A 19,238-nucleotide genomic window follows, 5' to 3' on the forward strand; every position below is an offset into this window, starting at 1 on the left:
GAAACAAGGGTTAGTAAGTAGTAAGCAAGGAGGTCTTCCTGTGCTAAATGGTATATACTTTAATGCAAGGAGTATAGCGAATAAAGCAGATGAGCTAAGAGCACGGGTAGACACTTGGGAGTATGACATTATAGCCATTACAGAAACATGGCTGAAAGAGGGGCAGGTTTGACAGATCAATATTCCTGGTTACAGGATTTTTACACAAGACAGAGAATGGGGTAAAAAGGGGGGGGGTGTCGCGGTACTGATTAAAGAAACTATTACAGCGGTGAGGAGGGATGATATTTTAGAGGGATCATTAAATGAGGCCATATGGGTCGAATTGAAAAATAAAAAAGGGGCAATCACACTGCTGGGTGTGTATTATAGACCCCCAAACAGTGGGAGGGAGATAGAGGAGCAAAGAAGTCGGCAAATTGCTGTGAGGTCCAAAAATCATAGGACAGAAATAGTAGGGGATTTTAACTATCCAAATATTGATTGGGACAAATATAGTGTGAAGGGTACAGAGGGTGGGAATTCTTGAAATGCATTCAGGAGAACTTTTTTTAGTCAGTATGTAACAAGCTCAACACGAGAGGGGGTGGCCTGGATTTAGTTTTGGGGAATGAAGCTGGGCAGGTTGAAGTGGTGTCAGTGGGAGAGCATTTGGGTGCCAGTGACCATAATTCAGTCAGATTCAAGTTGGGTATGGATAAGGACAAGGATAGACCTGGATAAAAGTCCCGAATTGGGGAAAACTAACTTTGCTAAGTTGAGGAGTGATTTGCCCACAGCGGACTGGAAACAGCTACTTGTGGGTAAATGAGTGTTAGGACAGTGGAAGGCATTCAAGGAGGAGATCCGGAAGGCTCAGGCCAAACATGTGCCCTTAAAGAAAAAGGGTGGGAATAACAATTCTAGATGTCTAGGGATTTACAGGGGAGGATAAAGGAAAAAAGGGAAGCTTATGTCATATACCGACAGCTAAATACTGTCGAATCTTTGAAGGAATATGGAAAGTTAAGAGGTAAAGTTAAAAAGGATATTAGGAACGTTAAGAGCATGAAAAATTCTTGGCTAGTAAAATTAAGGACAACCCAAAGATGTTGTATAAATATATTATGAGTAAGAGGATAACTAAAGAACGGGTAGGGCCTATTAGAGACCATGAGGGTAATCTTTGTGTGGAGGCGGACGATGTTGGTATGGTTCTTAATGGATACTTTGCGTCTGTTTTCACAAAGGAAAGGGGCAATGCAGATACTGCTATCAAGGAGGAGTGTGAAATTCTGGATGAAATAAACATAGTGAGAGAGGAGGTATTAAGGGGTTTAGCAACTTTGAATGTAGATAGGTCCCCAGGCCCGGATGAAATGCATCCCAGGCTGTTGAGCGAAGTAAAAGAGGAAATAGCAGAGGTCTTGACTATCATTTTCCAGTCCGTTTTGGATTTGGGCATGTTGCCGGAGGATTGGAGGACTGTTAATTTGGTACCCTTGTTTAAGAAGGGAGAAAGGGATAGGCCGAGTAATTACAGGCCTATCAGCCTAACCTCAGTGATGGGAAAATTATTGGAAAAAGTCCTGAAAGACAGGATAAATCTGCATTTGGAAAGACAAGGATTAATTAGGGACAGTCAGCATGGATTTGTTAAGGGAAGATCGTGTTTGACTAAGCTGATTGAATTTTTTGAGGCGGTAACCAGGAGAGTCGATGAGTGTCCTGCATACAATGTAGTGTATATGAACTTTAGCAAAGCTTTTGATAAGGTGCCATATGGTAGACTGGTCACAAAGGGCAAAGTGGCAAGTTGGATCCAAATTGGCCTAGAGGTAGGAAGCAAAGGGTAATGGTTGATGGATGTTTTTGTGACTGGAAGGCTGTTTCCAGTGGGGTTCTGCAGGGTTCAGTACTGGGACCCTTGCTTTTTGTGGTATATATCAACGATTTAGATTTGAATATAGGGAGTATGATTAAGAAGTTTGCAGACGACACTAAAATTGGCTGTGTGGTTGATAATGAAGAGGAAAGTCATTGGTTGCAGGAGGATATCAATCTACTGGTCAGGTGGGCAGAGCAGTGGCAAATGGAATTTAATTCAGAGACGTGTGAGGTAATGCACTTTGGGAGGGCTAATAAGGAAAGGGTATACACATTAAGCAGTAGGCCAGTTAATAGTGTAGATGCACAAAGGGACCTAAGAGTGCTTGTCCACAGAACTCTTTTGGGAGGAAACTAAAACATTAAATCATTAAATCGTGTCCCCCCGATCTGGGGGGCACACAAAACATTTCCAAGGCCCTTTTTTTTGTGTTTTTTTTTGTTTGTTTTTTTTAAAGTTTTTTTTGGGCACTAAAATCATATTTTTTTTTTCTCCAAGTGCCCCCTATAAAAGGGGAGGGGGACACTAAAAACACCGGCAATTAAAACAAATTAAACTTTAAAACATAAAATCAAATTAAAATTTGGTTGCCGGGTGTGATGATGCACTCCAGTCCCTCCGGTGCCCACCTCTCGCGGAAGGCCGCGAGCGTACCGGTGGACACCGCGTGCTGCATCTCCAAGGACACCCTGGCGCAGATGTACGCGCGGAAGAGAGGCAGGCAGTCAGGTTGAACGACCCCCTCGACCGCCCGCTGCCTGGACCGGCTGATGGCACCCTTGGCCGTGCCCAGGAGCAGTCCTACGAGGAGGCCCTCGGATCTACCAGCTCACCTCCGCACAGGGTACCCAAAGATCAGGAGTGTGGGACTGAAGTGCAGCCAGAATTTCAGGAGCAGCCCCCTTAAATAATAAAACAGGGGCTGCAACCTCGTGCATTCAATAAAAACATGGAACATGGACTCTTCCAGACCGCAGAAATTGTAGGCGGCCTGGGAGCCCGTGAACCGGCTTAAAAATTTATTGCACGGCACTGCTCCGTGCACCACCCTCCAGGCCAAGTCCCCGATAAATAGTGAGAGGACTCCCGCGCAGAGTGCCCTCCATCGGGGACCCCCGCCTCCTCCGGACGGCAAGATGGTACGCCATGGCGTGTCCGGACGGCAGGCGAGAATGGCAAAGTTGAGAGTGTGCAGGAGCAGCCCGTACAGGAAACCACTCCGCGCGGAACTGAAAGGCACGGAGGGGATTTCCTCGAGGCAGCTCAAGAGGGAGGTTCCGGGGTTTGGCGCTGATGAGGAATTCCGTCCGGACGGGTGTCAGTTCGGACGGGATCTCCCCACGTGCTTGAGCTTCCTCGACACACCTAACGGAGTCAGGGCCCAGAGCTGTTTTTAGCGACTCGATGGCATCGGCCGCGCGGCGGACGTTGGCAGAATTTAGGCGCCGCGCCAGCGTGTCTGGCGCCATCCAGCCCGCTCCTCCGCCATCGAGCAGGTCCCTGACCCTGGTCACCTCACCAGCCACAGCCCTCTCGTCCGACCGCCACCTAAAACCTCGGTCGTGGAGGTACGGATTCCCGAGCAGCGGCTCCTGCAGGACAGCCGCCACTCCAGCCGGCGGAGAGCTGCGCTTGGTGGAGAATTTGTTCCAGACCCTGATGAGTTCCCTGTAAAAGACAGGCAGCTCCTGGAAGGCGGTCCTGATGCCCCCCAAGCTCACAAACAGGAGCTGCGTGTCGTAGTTGAGGCCGTGCTGCTGGCGGAAGAAATACGTCGCCAGAGCACGCGACCTGGGAGGGGGCTCGACGTAAAGGTATCTCTGCAGGGTCTGAAGACGGAAAGTCGCGAGCTGGGTGCTGATGCACACCAACGACTGACCACCCTCCTCAAGCGGGAGACTCAAGACCGCGGCAGAGACCCAGTGCTTCCTGTTGTTCCAGAAGAAGTCCACCAGCTTCTTCTGTATCTTGGTGACAAACGCAGGGGTAGGGGTCAAAGTGACCAGCCGGTACCACAACATGGCGGCCACCAGCTGGTTTATGACTAGCGCTCGACTCCTGTAGGACAGCACTCGGAGCAGTCCTGTCCAGCGCCCTAGGCGAGCGGCGACCTTGGCCTCCAGCTCTTGCCAGTTCGCCGGCCAGGCTCCCTCGTCGGGGCTAAGGTAGACTCCCAGATAGAGGAGATGGGTCGTGCTCCAGGCAAAAGGCCTGAGCTCCTCCGGCAGGGAGTCCACCCGCCACTGACCCACCAGGAGTCCGGTACATTTCTCCCAGTTGATCCTGGCAGAGGATGCGGCCGAGTAAATCTCCTGGCACTCACGCATCCTCCGCAGGTCAGCGGGATCCTCTACCGCGAGGAGCATGTCATCGGCGTAAGCCGAGAGGACGACCTCCACGCCCGGCCCTTGCAGAGCCAGTCCCGTCAACCTCGTCCGCAGGAGGCGCAGGAAAGGCTCCACGCAGACGGCATATAACTGGCCGGACATGGGGCATCCCTGGCGCACCCCTCTCCCAAAGCGAAGGGGCGCCGTCAAGGACCCGTTAACCTTTATCAGACACTCTGCGGCAGCGTACAAAAGTCGGATCCGGGCGACGAAATGCGTCCCGAACCCGAAAGCACGCAGAGTTCCGAACAGATAGTCGTGATCTACCCTGTCGATCGCCTTCTCTTGGTCGAGGGATAGGAAGGCGACCGACAGACCAGCCTCCTGGGAACAATGGATGAGGTCCCGGACCAGATGGATGTTGTCGTGGATTGTCCGGCCCGGGACCGTGTAGGACTGGTCGGGGTGGATCATGTGGTCCAGCATGGCGCCAAGGCGAGCAGACATCGCCCTGGCGAAGATTTTGTAGTCCGTGCTGAGGAGGGAGACCGGGCGCCAGTTCTTAACGAGGCGGAGATCGCCCTTCTTAGGCAGCAGGACGATGACTGCCCTGCGCCAAGAGAGGGGCATCTCCCCGGTCGCCAGATTTTCCCTCAGGACCCGCGCGTAGTCGCTCCCCAGGATGTCCCAGAATGCCCTGTGGAACTCCACGGTCAGCCCGTCCAGCCCCGGGGTTTTTCCCCTCGAGAGCCGGTCGAGGGCACCGGTCAGCTCCGCCAGGCTTAGCGGATCTTCCAAATTTTCGGCGCCCTCCAGGCCGACCTTCAGCAGGTCCTCCCACAAAACTCTACGCGCTTCCTCGCTGGACGGATCCGGAGAGAACAGAGCCCCGTAATATTCACGGACCCTGTTGTTGACACCCTCCGGATCCGAGACGAGAGAGCCGTCGTCGGCCAGCAGCGTCAAGAGCTGCTTACGGACACTCTGTCTTTTTTCCAGCGAGTAGAAGAAGGGGGAGCCGTGGTCCAGATCCCGCAGGAACCGGATCCGCGACCTCACGAACGCGCCTCGGGACCCGACGAGCTGCAGGTCCTTCAGCGCGGCCTTCTTCGCTTCGTACACCATCCGCAGGGCCGGGTCCTCGACGACTTGACCGAGACGGGCTTCCAGGTCGAGCACCTCTTTTTCTAGGCGCCCGACCCTGGCCGCCCGCCTCTTGGTCGACCCCCTCGCGTACTCTTGACAGAAGACGCGGACGTGAGCCTTGCCCACGTCCCACCATAGCCTCAAGGAGGGGAAGCCCCCCTGCTTCCTTCTCCAGTCGGCCCAGAATCGACGGAACGAGTCCTGGAACCGCACGTCCTCCAGCAGCCGGTTGTTAAAATGCCAGTACGCGGACCCCGTCCTCGCGCGGAGCGAAGCGAGCTCCGCCCACACCAGGTGGTGGTCCGAACACGGCACCGGTCGCATGGAGGCCGCCGGGACGCAGGAAACGTACGCCCGAGACACGTAAAGGCGGTCGACTCTGGACCACCCTACTCCAGGCCTCACCCAAGTAAAGGCGCTGGAGTCGGGGTGGAGATTTCGCCAGACGTCCACCAAGTCGAAGGACCCGACCAGGTCCCTCAACTTCTCCATCGCCGTCATGCACTGCGGGGCACCGGAGCGGTCCCTCGCCTCGAGGGTGCAGTTAAAATCCCCCCCCGAGGACAATGCAATCGCCGACGTCGATGGAGCCAAGAAGAGCAGACACTTCCTCGAAGAAGCGCGTTTGCTGCGGGCCGGGCTGAGGGGCGTACACGTTCACGAGATGGAGCGGCACGTCCCCCAGGCAAACCATGACGTGCAGCAAGCGGCCTGGCACGGGCTCCTCGACCCCCAAGATCTCCGGCTGAAAATGCGGGCCCAGCAAGATGGCCACCCCACTAGAAATGGCGGTGAGGTGGCTCATGCGGACCTCTCCTTGCCATTCCAGGAGCCACGTGGCTTCGTCTCCAGGAACGGTGTGGGTTTCTTGCAGGAAGTACACCGCATATTTCCCCTCCCCCAGGAGCGGAAAATTGTTAAATCTACGGCGTGCCCCTCTGCCGCCGTTGATGTTGAGGCTGGCTATGGTTATCTTCATGACAAAAGCATAGTGCAACCTCTACCTTAACCTATTGTGGGGGAGGGAGCGGAGTCTTTTGTTGAACTCCGCTCCTTCAGCAGCCCAGTGAGGAACCTTTGAGCCGGCGCAGCTCAAGGCCTTGAGCCTTTGGTAAGGGCCCGCCCGCGGCCATGGTTTTAGCGGCGGCGCGGACGGACGCGACGAGCAGCCCCGGCTCGGACCATCTTTCCAGGGCCAGATGGAATCGGTTGCGGCGACCCTGGCTCTGGACCAAAAAGTCCCGGAGTTCCTTTACAGGAATGAGGGGGGACTCAGCGGCGGGCACGAGGAGATCCACCACCTCACTGGCGATGGACTTGAGATCTTCTCCCGAGTCCCCCACCGAGTCCCCGTCCCCCTCCGGGAGGTCGCCGCCAGCAGCCGGCCCGTCGACCGCACGAGGTACGGCAAACGGCCCGGCCGCTCCATCCGGCCCTGGCTCCGCCCCGATCCCACCCCCAGGATCGTCGGCAGAGGAGTCCCCACTGGGCTCTTTTAAAAGCGGTGCTGGGTCAGGAAGCGACAGCGGAAGGGGTTCCTCCTCCGCCCCAGGAACCGGGGAACACGGAGAGACCTGGCCAAAGTAATGTTCCAAGTCCTCGAAGTACCCCAGCTCCAAAGTAGGGGGCGGGGGTTGTTGTTCTTCCCCCTCCCCGCCGCCACCCCCCGGCCCAGCGTGTACAGAATCGTTAGAATTGTTCATATTTTCCATTTCTTCCGGGCCGAGCGACTCCCGGGGGAAGTTGGATATTGGCTGGGCGGGCTCAGGTTCGGCCTTTTCGGCCCCGCCCGCCTCAGTCCCCGGGACGCTCGACCCGGCGGCAACGCATTCCTCCGCTGGCCCCACGCCCCCCACGGCAGATCTTCCACGTCATCCCCGGGAGGCAGAAGCTGGGCAGCCTCGACTGTCTCACCCTCCCCGGGGACAGATTCCTCCTGCCTTCGGCACAGATTGGGGGCACTGGTGGGGGACGTGGGACACGCGGCGGGCACCGACTCCTCCGCGGAGGGATGTTGTTCCCCCTCCGCCTCATTGGAGCGGCGCCTCCTTTTGTTCCTGGGGGGGCGCGGAGGCAGGGAGACCTCCATGTCTGCCGAGGCCTCCCGCTCCACTCCCCCCTTTTTCTTATCTTGCCCGCGCCCGAACCCCTCTGCGGTATTGGTCAAGGGCTCGGGCACGGGCTCAGGACACCCTGCGCTCGCCGGTGACGGGGTTGGGCTGAGCGCGGTAAACAAATTGTCTGGCGCACTGAGGGGACCCGCCTCGAGATGTTTCGCCTTCTTCCGCGCCTTCCTTCCGATCGGACGCTCTCCCTCCCCCCCGCCGGAGGCCGTGAAAACAAAGGCCCCTGGACGATGCCCGCACACCTACGGCTCCCGGCACGCGGACGCTACTAGGGGGAGGGGTGGCGGCGGCGCTAGCCTTGGCCGCCCTCGGTGGTTTGGCGGCCTTGGAGGCGGGGCAGTTCTTACAGGCATGGCACCGCACGCCGTCCGACGTCCAGAAGACGCGGTAGGCAGTCCCCTTGTGCACCACATTAAAGTGCCCTCTGTCGTCTCCTCCCGCGCCAGCCGGACAAAGAGCTGGCGGCGGAAGGAGAACACATGGCGCAGGCTGTTCTCCCTGAGGCCAAGCGGTATGGGGTTGATCCCCGACCTTACCTCCCCCAGTTGGTGTAGGTGAGGGAGGAGGAGCTCAGCGGGAACAAAGGGCGGGACGTTTGAAATGATGACCCTCTGCGCGGTGGCCTCGAGAGGGTCCACCGGCAGGAACGTCCCGCCCACCGTGAGCCCCTTTTCAAGGGCCAGGGACACTGCCCGCTCCGACCCGAGGAAAAATACAGCCTTCCCAGACATCTTGGAGGCTGCGACAATGGCCGAGGGGCCGACTACCCCAGCCATCGCCCGCATGCACTCCTCAATGCTCATTGTGGGGTGAGTGTAGCTCTTGACCCCGTGTTTCGTAGTTATAAGTCTGAAAGATGGCAGGGCAGCAGGAGGCGCAGGAGGTGCCGTGGATGTGGACGCCACCTGCGCATATGTCCTTGCTGGCCCTGCCACCGGCGTAGATGGGGTTGCCATCACAGGGTCCCTTTAAGGGCCACACCCACCCAAAGTCACAGGCCTTAATGGTCTTTAATTGGCCTCGTTGGTGTTTTGAGCAGAGGGAGAGGGCACACCTCTCCCCTAGTTAACGAATGGGGAGGGGCCTTGCTTCCTCTGCTCAGTTGTCTTAATTAACTTTAATTTAAGGAGGAAGGGGCTCTCAGAGAGAGAGGGGAGAGACAGCGAGAGAGAGAAAGAGTAAGGGGGGGTGGGAAAGAGGGAAGCTGCGAGGGCAGGTCTCCCCTCACAGCGGTGGGTGGGTGTTTCTTGGGGTGCACTCCCCAGATGGCAAAAAACACAGTCTTTGTAGATGGTCTTCGGGTGGGGGGAGAAGATGTCTTCACCTGGGGTAGCTGGAGCCACCCAGGCACACACTCCCAACGATGTAAAATAGGGTAATTAATGATTCTTCAGCCAGGTAGCTCCAGCTATCCCAGGCTAGGAAATGGGGGAGGGGTGCTTCAGTGGTGTGTGGGGCCTAGCTGTAAGCAAGACCCCCACACACACTTCCACACACACCCACCCCCCGCGATGTTCCGGCCCTCGAGATATCTTCTTTCCTCCCCCCACCAATACAACAAAGTCTTTCAGGGAATGCACCAAAACACACCCACCTGTCGAAGATTGTAGAAATGGCTCTCCCTCCTTCCACACTGGATGGTGTTTTCTCAGGTTGTTCTTTTCCCCCTCTCTCCAACTCTCTGTAGTAATAATAAGTGATAAATTTTCTGCTCTCCTCCTCTCCCTCTGGACGTTGAATTGTAGTAAGCCAGCCCCCTCCTCCTCTTCCTGGGCTGGTCTCAGGGTTCACTCTAGGCCTTCCAGGCAGGAGCAAAGCAGCAAGCTCCTCTCACCACAGCACAGCTCCAACTGATTAGGCCACGCCTCCAAAGCTCCACCATTGGTCCACAGATCCCTGAAAATAGCAGGCCAGGTGGATAAGGTGGATAAGGTGGTTAAGAAGGCATACGGAATGCTTGCCTTTATTGGCCGAGGCATAGAATACAAGAGCAGGGAGGTTATGCTTAAATTGTACAATACTTCGGGGTTAGGTCACAGCTGGAGTACTGCGTGCAGTTCTGGTCGCCGTATTCTATGGCGTGATTGCACTAGAGAGGGTGCAGAGGAGATTTACTATGATGCTGCCTGGAATGGAGAATCTTAGTTATGAGGACAGATTGGATAGGCTGGCTTTGTTCTTATTGGAACAGAGGAGGTTGAGAGGATACCTCATTGAGGTGTACAAAATTTTGAGGGGCCTAGATATAGTGGATAGTAAGGGTCTATTTCCCTTGGTGGAGGGGTCAATTATGAGGGGGAATAGTTTTAAGGTGGTTGGTGGAAGGTTCAGAGGGGATTTGAGGGGGCGGCTTCTTCACACAGAGGGTTGTGGGGATCTGGAACTCACTGCCTGGAGGGGTGGTGGATGCAGAAACCCTCACCACATTTAAAAGGTGCTTGGATGGGCACTTGAAGTGCTGTAACCTGCAGGGTTACGGACCTAGAGCTGGTAAGTGGGATTAGACTGGATAACCTCTTGTTGGCTGGACCAGATACGATGGTAAGTAGTGCAGTGAATCGAATACGGCCAGGATGATCTCCTGGACTAGTTTTGATTGCCTGGATGGGTCAGAGAGGAATTTTCCCGGATTTATTTTCCCCCAATTGGCCTGGCTTTTTATCTGTTTTTTGCCTCTCCCAGGAGATCAGGGAAGTGGAGCTGAGTCCATGATCAGATCAGTCATGATCTTATTGAATGGCGGAGCAGGCTCGAGGGGCCAAATGGCCAATTCCTGCTCCTATTTCTTATGTTCTATGTTCTTATCACATGGCTCCGGTTGGGGTGGAATGTAGAATGTTTCGGTGCAAGGGGTGTCGAAGTTGGGTGAGGTAGACTGGTTGCTCTTTACCTTTCCGCCATTGTTCATAGGTTTATATGTAACCTTCAGGGGCCATGTGGCTCTATGTCGGCCGGCACAGACATAATGGGCTGAAATAGCCTTCTTCTGTGCTGCAGATTTCAATGTTTAAACTTGAAGTCATCCAAAACTCAGCAGCCCGTGTACTAACCTGCACCAAGTCAAGATCACCCATCACCCCTCTGCGTTCTGACCTGCATTGGCTCCCAGTTAAACAACTTGATTTCAAAATTCTCATCCTTGTTTACAAATCACTCCATAGCCTTGCCCCTCCCTATCTCTGTAATCTCCTTCAGCCTCACAATCCTACAAGATGTCTGCGCTCCTTAAATTAATGTTAAATATGTGAGGTGTTTTTTTATTTGTTATAATTGTTTGGGTGTTTGGGGGTGGATGTGTTCTCATTCATAATACTGAGAACTCCTACTTATGGAGTTCCAATTATTATGAATGAGAATACTTTACCTTGATTGGCTGTCCAGTGCCACGTGACTCCAGCCTCTCCCTGCCCATCTCCAAGACGTGAACGCGCTCCAATGCACGGGGAGAGGAGGCATCCGACCAGGATTGCTGGAGGGCGCAGGAGCAAAAAGTAGGTACGGATTTTTTTTCTTATTTCCAGGCGAGCACCCGCGGGAAGCCTAGAACTGGGATTTCAGGCCCAATATGTTTATCTCATCTAATATTTCACACCCCTCCTCCCTCATTGCAATGCCTGCATCGCCCCTCTCTTTTGTGAAAACAGATGCAAGGTGTTCATTAAGAATCATACCCACGTCTTCTGCCTCCACATTGGCTCCCAGGGGTCTGAGTGTTTGGGAGGCCCGGAGTCCGAGGAGCAGGAGACCTGGAGGTTGGCGAGGTGCTCACAGTCCTCGGTCAAGCAGCTAAGTGATTAGCTGTTTGATTGGTAAGAAAGTGCTTGGGCCTCAGCTAATTACAATCTATATTAATGACTTGGATGATGGGACTGAGTGTAACATATCCAGGTTTGCTGATGATACAAAGTTAGGTGGAAAAGTAAGCTGTGAGGAGGATGCGAAGAGGCTGCAGAGAGATATAGACAGGTTGACTGAGTGGGCAAGAATATGACAAATGGAATACAATGTGGGGAAGTGTGAAGTTATCTACTTTGATAGGAAAAACAAAAAAGCAGAATATTTTTTGAATGGCGAGAGACTAGGAAATGTTTGCATTCAGAGGAACCTTGGAGTCCTTGCACATGCGCTCCTCAGTGAACCAGGATTGTCCCCTGGCATTTGATAAAGTCCCACAAAAGTGACGGTTAGCTAAAGTTGAAGGAAAATTATTGACCTAGTTCGGAAATTGGGTAAGTGGCAGGAAACAGAGAGTGGGGCTAATGGGCAGGTACTGGAATTGTCAGGATATGACTAGTAGTGTCCAGCAGAGATCTGTGTTTGGGCCTCACTGTTCACTGAATTTATTGATGATGGGATGGAGCGCCACATATCCAAATTTGCCAATGACACAAAGATAGGCGGCATTGTAGTTGTTTTTGGTTCTTCTGCTAATCACCTTAAATCTGTGTCCTCTGGTTCTCAGCACACCAATGGGAACAGTTTCTCTCTATCTACTCTGTCCAGACCCCCCATGATTTTGAACACCTCGATCAAATCTCCTCTCAATCTTCTCTGCTCCAAGGAGAACAAATCCAGCTTCTCCAGTCTCTCCCCGTAACTGAGGTCCCTCATCCCTGGAACCATTCTCGTAAATCTTTCCTGCACCCTCTCGAAGGCCTTCACATCCTTCCTAAAGTGCGGTGCCCAGAATTGGACACAATACTCCAGTTGAGGCCGAACCAGTGTTTTATAAAGGTTCATCATAACTTCCTTGCTTTTGTGCTCTATGCCTCTATTTATAAATCCTCGGATCCCGTATGCTTTTTTAACCACTTTCTCAACCTGCCCTGTGCCCCGATACCCCCAGGTCTCTCTCTTCCTGCACCCCCTTTAGGATTGTACCCTAGTTTATATTGTCTCTCCTTGTTCTTTCTACCAAATTGTATCACTTCGCACTTTTCTGCATTAAATTTCATCTGCCACATGTCCGCCCATTCCACCAGCCTGTCTGTGTCTTCCTGAAGTCTATCACTATCCTCCTCACTGAACACTATACTTCCAAGTTCTTTGACATTTGCAAATTTTGAAATTGTGCCCTGTACACACAAGTCCAAGTCATTAATATATAACATGAAAAGCAGTGGTCCCCAGTACCGACCCCTGGGGAACAACACTGTATACCGTCCAAAAAACAACCCTTCACCATTACTCTTTGTTTCCTGTCACTTGGCCAATTTCGTATCCCTGCCACTGTTCCTTTTATTCCATGGGCTTCAACTTTTCTGTTAAGCCTATTATGTGGCACTTTATCAAAGGCCTTTTGGAAATCCATGTACACCACATCAACTGCATTGCCCTCATCAACCCTCTCTGTTACCTCATCAAAAAACTCAATCAAATTAGTTAAACACGATTTGCATTTAACAAACCTGTGCTGGCTTTCCTTAATTAATCCCTACTTGTCCAAGTGACTATTAATTTTGTCCCTGATTATTGTTTCTAAAAGCTTCCCCATTACCGAGGTTAAACTCACCTGTAATTGCTGGATTTATCCTTGCACCCTTTTTTGAACAAGGGTGTAACATTTGCAATTCTCCAGTCTTTTGGCAGCAGCCCTGTATCCAAGGAGGATTGGAAGATTATGGCCAGTACCGTCACAATTTCCATCTTTACTTCCCTCAACATTGCAGGGTATAGCATATTTAGAAAAGTTAGAAGGGGGAAAAGGGGAGGTGGAGTAACTGCTTATTACATAATGCCAGTAGAAAAAAGTGACGCAGCTATCAGCAAGACAAAAATAGAATTCATATGGATAGAGATAAAAGATAATAAAGGATCAATCACACTAATAGGTGTAGTCTACAGACCACCTAATAGTTACAGGGAGGAAGAAATCTGCACACACATTAGGGAAATGAGTAAAAAACATAGAATAATAATCACGGGGATTTCAACTACACTGATGACCAGTCCTCGCAAACAGCGGACAACCATCAACCACCTCAGAACTGGTCATGGTCGATGATGCCACCTTCTCCATAGGTGGAAGATTAAAGCATCCCCATCATGCGACTGTGGAGCTCCTAATCAGACCCTGGAGCATATCATTGAGCACTGCCCTCAGAGGGAATTCACAGGCAGCCTACAAGATATCCACACTGTTACACCGGAAGCTTTGGCCTGAATATCTGACTGGGATATTGATGTTTGATTTGCTTTGCTACTACCATACGAAAGAAGATGATGACAACCACCCTGATATTAATTGGACAGAAGAGGTAGGTAAAGGGATTAAGGGAATGGAGTTTCTACAATGTGTACAGGACTCCTTTCTAACCCAATATGTAAAAAGGCCAACAAGGGAGGATTCACTATTGGATCTAATAATGGGGAATGTACCAGAGCAGATAAGAAAAGTGAAAGTAGGGGAACATCTAGGCAATAATGACCATAATATAATATGCTTTAAGATAATAATTGAGAAGAACATAAGTATGATGTAAACCAGGGTAATAGATTGGAGAAAAGCTGATTTTGTGGGGCTGAGACTAGAACTTGGGAAATTAAAATGGGGCAACAATATTGGCAAAAAACGATGTAGAACAGCAATGGGAAACATTTAAAACGGTGTTCAACAGAATGCAGGAACAATATATTCCGCTAAGAGGAAAGAACAAACTAAATGCTAATGACACTCCATGGATAAATAAAGCCATAAGGGAACAATTGAGGGAAAGGAACGAGACATACATTAAGTACATAGACAGCATGGGAGAGAATGATAAGAGAGAATATGAAAAGATTAGGAGAGAAGTCAAGAAAACAATTAGGAAGGCAAAAAGGAACAATGAAATTAAATTATCAAGGAACAAATAGTAAAATATTTTATAGGCACATCAATAAAAAATGGAGGGTTGGGATGGGAATTGAGGGTTGGACAGGATAATACCACAGGTGACAATCGAGACGTGGCAGAAATATTTAAATAATAATTTTGCTTTAATACAAGTGGATATGACATTGGATGGTGAGATTAGTAATGAATAACTACATTTAAAATTAAAAAGGGGGATATATATAATATACTAATCAAACTCAAAGAGGATAAAACCCCTGGTCCAAATGGATTGCATCCACACATTTTAAAAGAATCTAAGAAAGAGATAGCGAGGCATTACTACACATATTTAATAATTCCTTAGAAAAAGGTGTAGTGCCAGAGGACTGGCAAAAAGCTAATGTAAAATCTATATTTAAGGTGGGGGATAGAACATGATCCAACAATAGCTACACTGTTGGACAGAGTATATATGAAGAAATAATGGAGGCTTGTAAAAAAGGAATGGCAATAATCATGGGCAATTTTAACCTTCATATTGATTGGACAAAGCAAATTGGCCAGGGTAGCCTTGAGGAAAAGTTCATAGAGTGTATCTGGGATAGTTTCCTTGAACAGTACATTGCGGAACCAACCAGGGTTCTAAGGAATTATTAAATATGTGTAGTAATGCCTCGCTATCTCTTCCCTAGATTCTTTTAAAATGTGTGGATGCAATCCATCTGGACCAAGGGTTTTATCCTCTTTGAGTTTGATTAGTTTATTTAATATATCCCCCTATCTTAGATCTGGTACTGTGTAATGAGACAGGATTAATAAATTATCTAGTAGTAATAAGTGACCATAACATGGTTGAATTTCAAATTCAGTTGGAGGGTGAGAAAGTTGGATCTCAAACCAGTGTCCTCAGCTTAAATAAAGGAGACTACAAAGGTATGAGGGCAGAATGGACTGGGAAAATAGATTAAAGTATGGGACAGTTGATGAGCTGTGGCAGACATTTAAGGAGATATCTCATAACTCGCAACAAAAATATATCCCAATGAGAAGGAAAGACTATAAGAGAAGGGATAACCATCCGCGGCTAACTAAGGAAATAAGGGAGGGTATCAAAGTGAAAACAAGGGCATATAAAGTTGCCAAGACTAGTGGGAGGCCAAAGGATTAGGAAACTTTTAAAAGCCAGCAAAGAATGACTAAAAAAATGATAGCGAGGGAAGATAGATTATGAAAGTAAACTAGCACAGAATATAAAAACAGATAGTAAGAGTTTCTATAGGTACATAAAAAGGAAAAGAGTGGCTAAAGTAAATGTTGGTCCCCGTGATGATGAGACTGGGGAATTAATAATGGAGAACAGAGAAATGGCAGAGGCATTGAACAAATATTTGCTAGAGTCTATTATTAAGGAAGCAGTAGCGGGACATTTGGGAAAGAATAATTCAATCAAGCAGAGTCAGCATGGTTTTATGAAAGGGAAATCATGTTTGACAAATTTGCTGGAGTTCTTTGAGGATGTAATGAGCAGGGTGGATAAGGGGAAACCAGTGCATGTCGTGTATTTGGATTTCCAGAAGGTATTTGATAAGGTGCCACATAAAAGGTTACTGCATAAGATAAAAGTTCACAGGGTTGGGGGTAATATATTAGCATGGATATAGGATTGGCTGACTATCAAAAAACAGAGAGTCAAGTGCTGCAATGTAGAGGGATCTTGGGGTCCTTGTGCATGAAACACAAAAAGTTAGTATGCAGGTACAGCAAGTAATCAGGAAGACAAATGGAATGTTGGCCTTTATTGCAAGGGGTATAAAAGCAGAGAAGTCCTGCTACAACTGTACAGGGTATTGGTGAGGCCACACCTGGAGTACTGCATACAGTTTTGGTCTCCGCATGTAAGGAAGGATATACTTGCATTGAAGGCTGTTTAAAGAAGGTTCACTGGGTTGATTCTGGAGATGAGGGGGTTGACTTATGAAGATAGGTTGAGTAGGTTGGGCCCATACTCATTGGAGTTCAGAAGAATGAGAGGTGATCTTATTGAAACCTGTAAGATAATGAGGGGGCTCAACAAGCTGGATGCAGAGAGGATGTTTCCACACATAGTAGTGGCCTACCCCTGCTCCTATTTCTTATGTTCTTATGTCCAGGAAATTATTGACCAGTCAACATAACATTGGTAGTAGAAGAACATCTAGAAACCAAAAATATAATAACAAATAGTCAGCATGGATTTCAAAAGGGAAAGTCTTGCTTGACCAACCTCATTACATTTTTTGAAGAGGTAACAGAGATTAGACAATGGTAATGCAGCAGATGTAATTTATCGAGATTTACAAAAGGACTTTGATAAGGTACCCCATAATATCCTGATGAACAAGGTCAGAGAATGTGCAATCAGGGGACAAGTAACAGAATGGATAGCTCGCACAAGGATCAGTGCTGGGCCCACTGTTGTTCACAATTTATATTAACGGTTTAGAATTTGGAATCAAAAACACAATTTCTAAATTTGCGGATGACACCACATTGGGGTGGGGATTGTTAATACTGAGGAGGACTGCAACAAATTACAGGGGGACCTTAATAAACTTGCAGAATGGGCATATAATTGGCAATTGAAGTTGAACATCGATAAATGTGAGGTATTACATTTTGCTAGGAAGAATAGGGAGGTCACATATTACTTAGAGGGTGCGAGTCCAGATGGAGTCGAGGAACAAAGGGATCTCGGAGTACAAATACACAAATCACTACTTGCAAAGCCATAAAAAAAAACAAACACTAGGGTTTATTTCTAGAGGTATACAATTGAAAAGTAGGGAAGTTATGCTAAACCTGTATTGAACCTTGGTTACAGCACACTTGAAGCACTGCATACAGTTCTGGTCGCCATATTATAAAAAGGATATAGAGGCACTGGAGAGGGTGCAGAGACGATTTACAAGGATGATACCAGAAATGCAAGGGTATACATATCAGGAAAGGATGAACAGGCTGGGTCTCTTTTCTCTTGAAAAAAGGCGGCTGAGGGGTGACCTAATAGAGGTCTTTAAAATGATAAAAGATTTAGATAGGGGGATACAGAGAGAATGTTTCCACTTGTGGGGAAGAGCATAACTAAAGGTCATCAATATAAGATAGTCACCAAGAAATCCAATGGGGAATTCAGAAGAAACTTCTTTACCCAGAGAGCGGTGAGAATGTGGAACTCGCTGCCACAGGGAGCGGTTGAAGTGAATAGTATCGATGCATTTAAGGGGAGACTAGACGAGCATGAGGGAGAAGGAAACAGAGGGTTATGCTGATAGATATAGATGAGGAAAGACAGGAGGAGGCTCGAGTGGAGGATAAATGCTGGCTTGGACTGGTTGGGCTGAATGGCCTGTTTCTGTGCCGTATATTCTAGGTAATCCAAGGATGCATCCCATTTGGTCCTGGTGACTTATCTACTTTAAGTAGAGCCAGCCTTTCTAGTACCACCTCTCAATTTTAATCCCATCCAGTATCTCCACTGCCTCCTCTTTCACTATGACTTTGGCTTCTTTTTTGCAGATGCAAAGTACTCATTTAGTACCTCAGCCATGCCCTCTGCCTCCCTGCGTAGGTCTCCTTTTTGGTCCCTAACCGGCCCCACCCTTCCTCTTACTACCCGTTTACTATTTATATGCCGATAGAAGACTTTTGAATTCCCTTACATGTTAGCTGCCAGTCTATTCTCATACGCCCTCTTTGCCCCACCTATTTCCTTTTTCACTTCCCCTCTGAACTTTCTATATTCAGCCTGGTTCTCACTTGTATTCTCAACCTGACAATTAAATATTGGGAAGACCGAAGCCATTCTCTTTGGTCCCTGCCACAAACTGTGTTCCCTAGCCACCGACTCCATTCCTCTCCCTAGCATCTGTCTGAGGCTGAACCAGACTGTTCGCAACCTTTGTCATATTTGACCCTGAAATGAGCTTCCGGCCACATATCCACGGATGAACTAAAACTGCCTATTTCCACCTCCGTAACATCGCCTGTCTCCCCCCCCTGCCTCAATTCATCTGCTGCTGAAACCCTCAACTATGCCTTTATTACGTCTCAACTTGACTACTCCAACGCACTCCTGGCTGGCCTCCCACATTCCCTACATAAACTTGAGGTCATCCAAAACTCGGCAGTCCATCTCCTAACTCGCACTAAATCCTGCTCACCCATTACCCACTTGCTCACTGACCTACCTTGGCTCCCGGTTAAGCAACACCTCAATTTCAAAATTCTCATCCTTGTTTACAAATCCCTCGATGGCCTAGCCCCTCCCTATCTCTGTAATCGCCTCCAGCACCCCCCCCCCCCGTTCCCTCCGAGATGTCTGCGCTCCTCAAATTCTGCCCTCTTGAGCACTTCTGATAACTGTTCAACCATCGATGGCCGTGCCTTCAGCTGCCTTGGGCCCAACCTCTCTACCTCTCTTTCCTCCTTTAAGATGCTCCTTAAAACCTACCTCTTTGATCAAGCTTTTGGTCATCTGCCATAATTTCTTCATATGAGGCTTAGTGTCAAATTAATTTTTTTTCCTGTGAAGCACCTTGGGACATTTTTCTATGTTAAAGGCGCTATATAAATACAAGTTGTTGTTGTTGACATCTTAATCTCTATCTCTACGTCACCCAGGGAGCACTGACTTTGGTCGTCCTGCCTTTCCCTATTGCGGGAATGTACCTCGACTGTATCCTGAACCATCTCCTCATTAAAGGCAGCCCATTGTTCAATTACACTTTTGCCTGACCATCTTTGACACCAAGGTTCCACAGGGCTCAGTACTAGATCCCTTGTGTTTTGTGGTATACATCAACGATCTAGACTTGAATACAGGGAGTATGATTAAGAAGTTTGCAGATGATGCAAAAATAGGCTGTGTGGTTGATAATAAAGAAGAAAGCTGCAGACTGCAGGAAGATATCAATAAA

Source organism: Pristiophorus japonicus, chromosome 8 (genome assembly GCF_044704955.1).
Source record: "Pristiophorus japonicus isolate sPriJap1 chromosome 8, sPriJap1.hap1, whole genome shotgun sequence".
Classification (NCBI taxonomy): Eukaryota; Metazoa; Chordata; class Chondrichthyes; family Pristiophoridae; genus Pristiophorus; species Pristiophorus japonicus.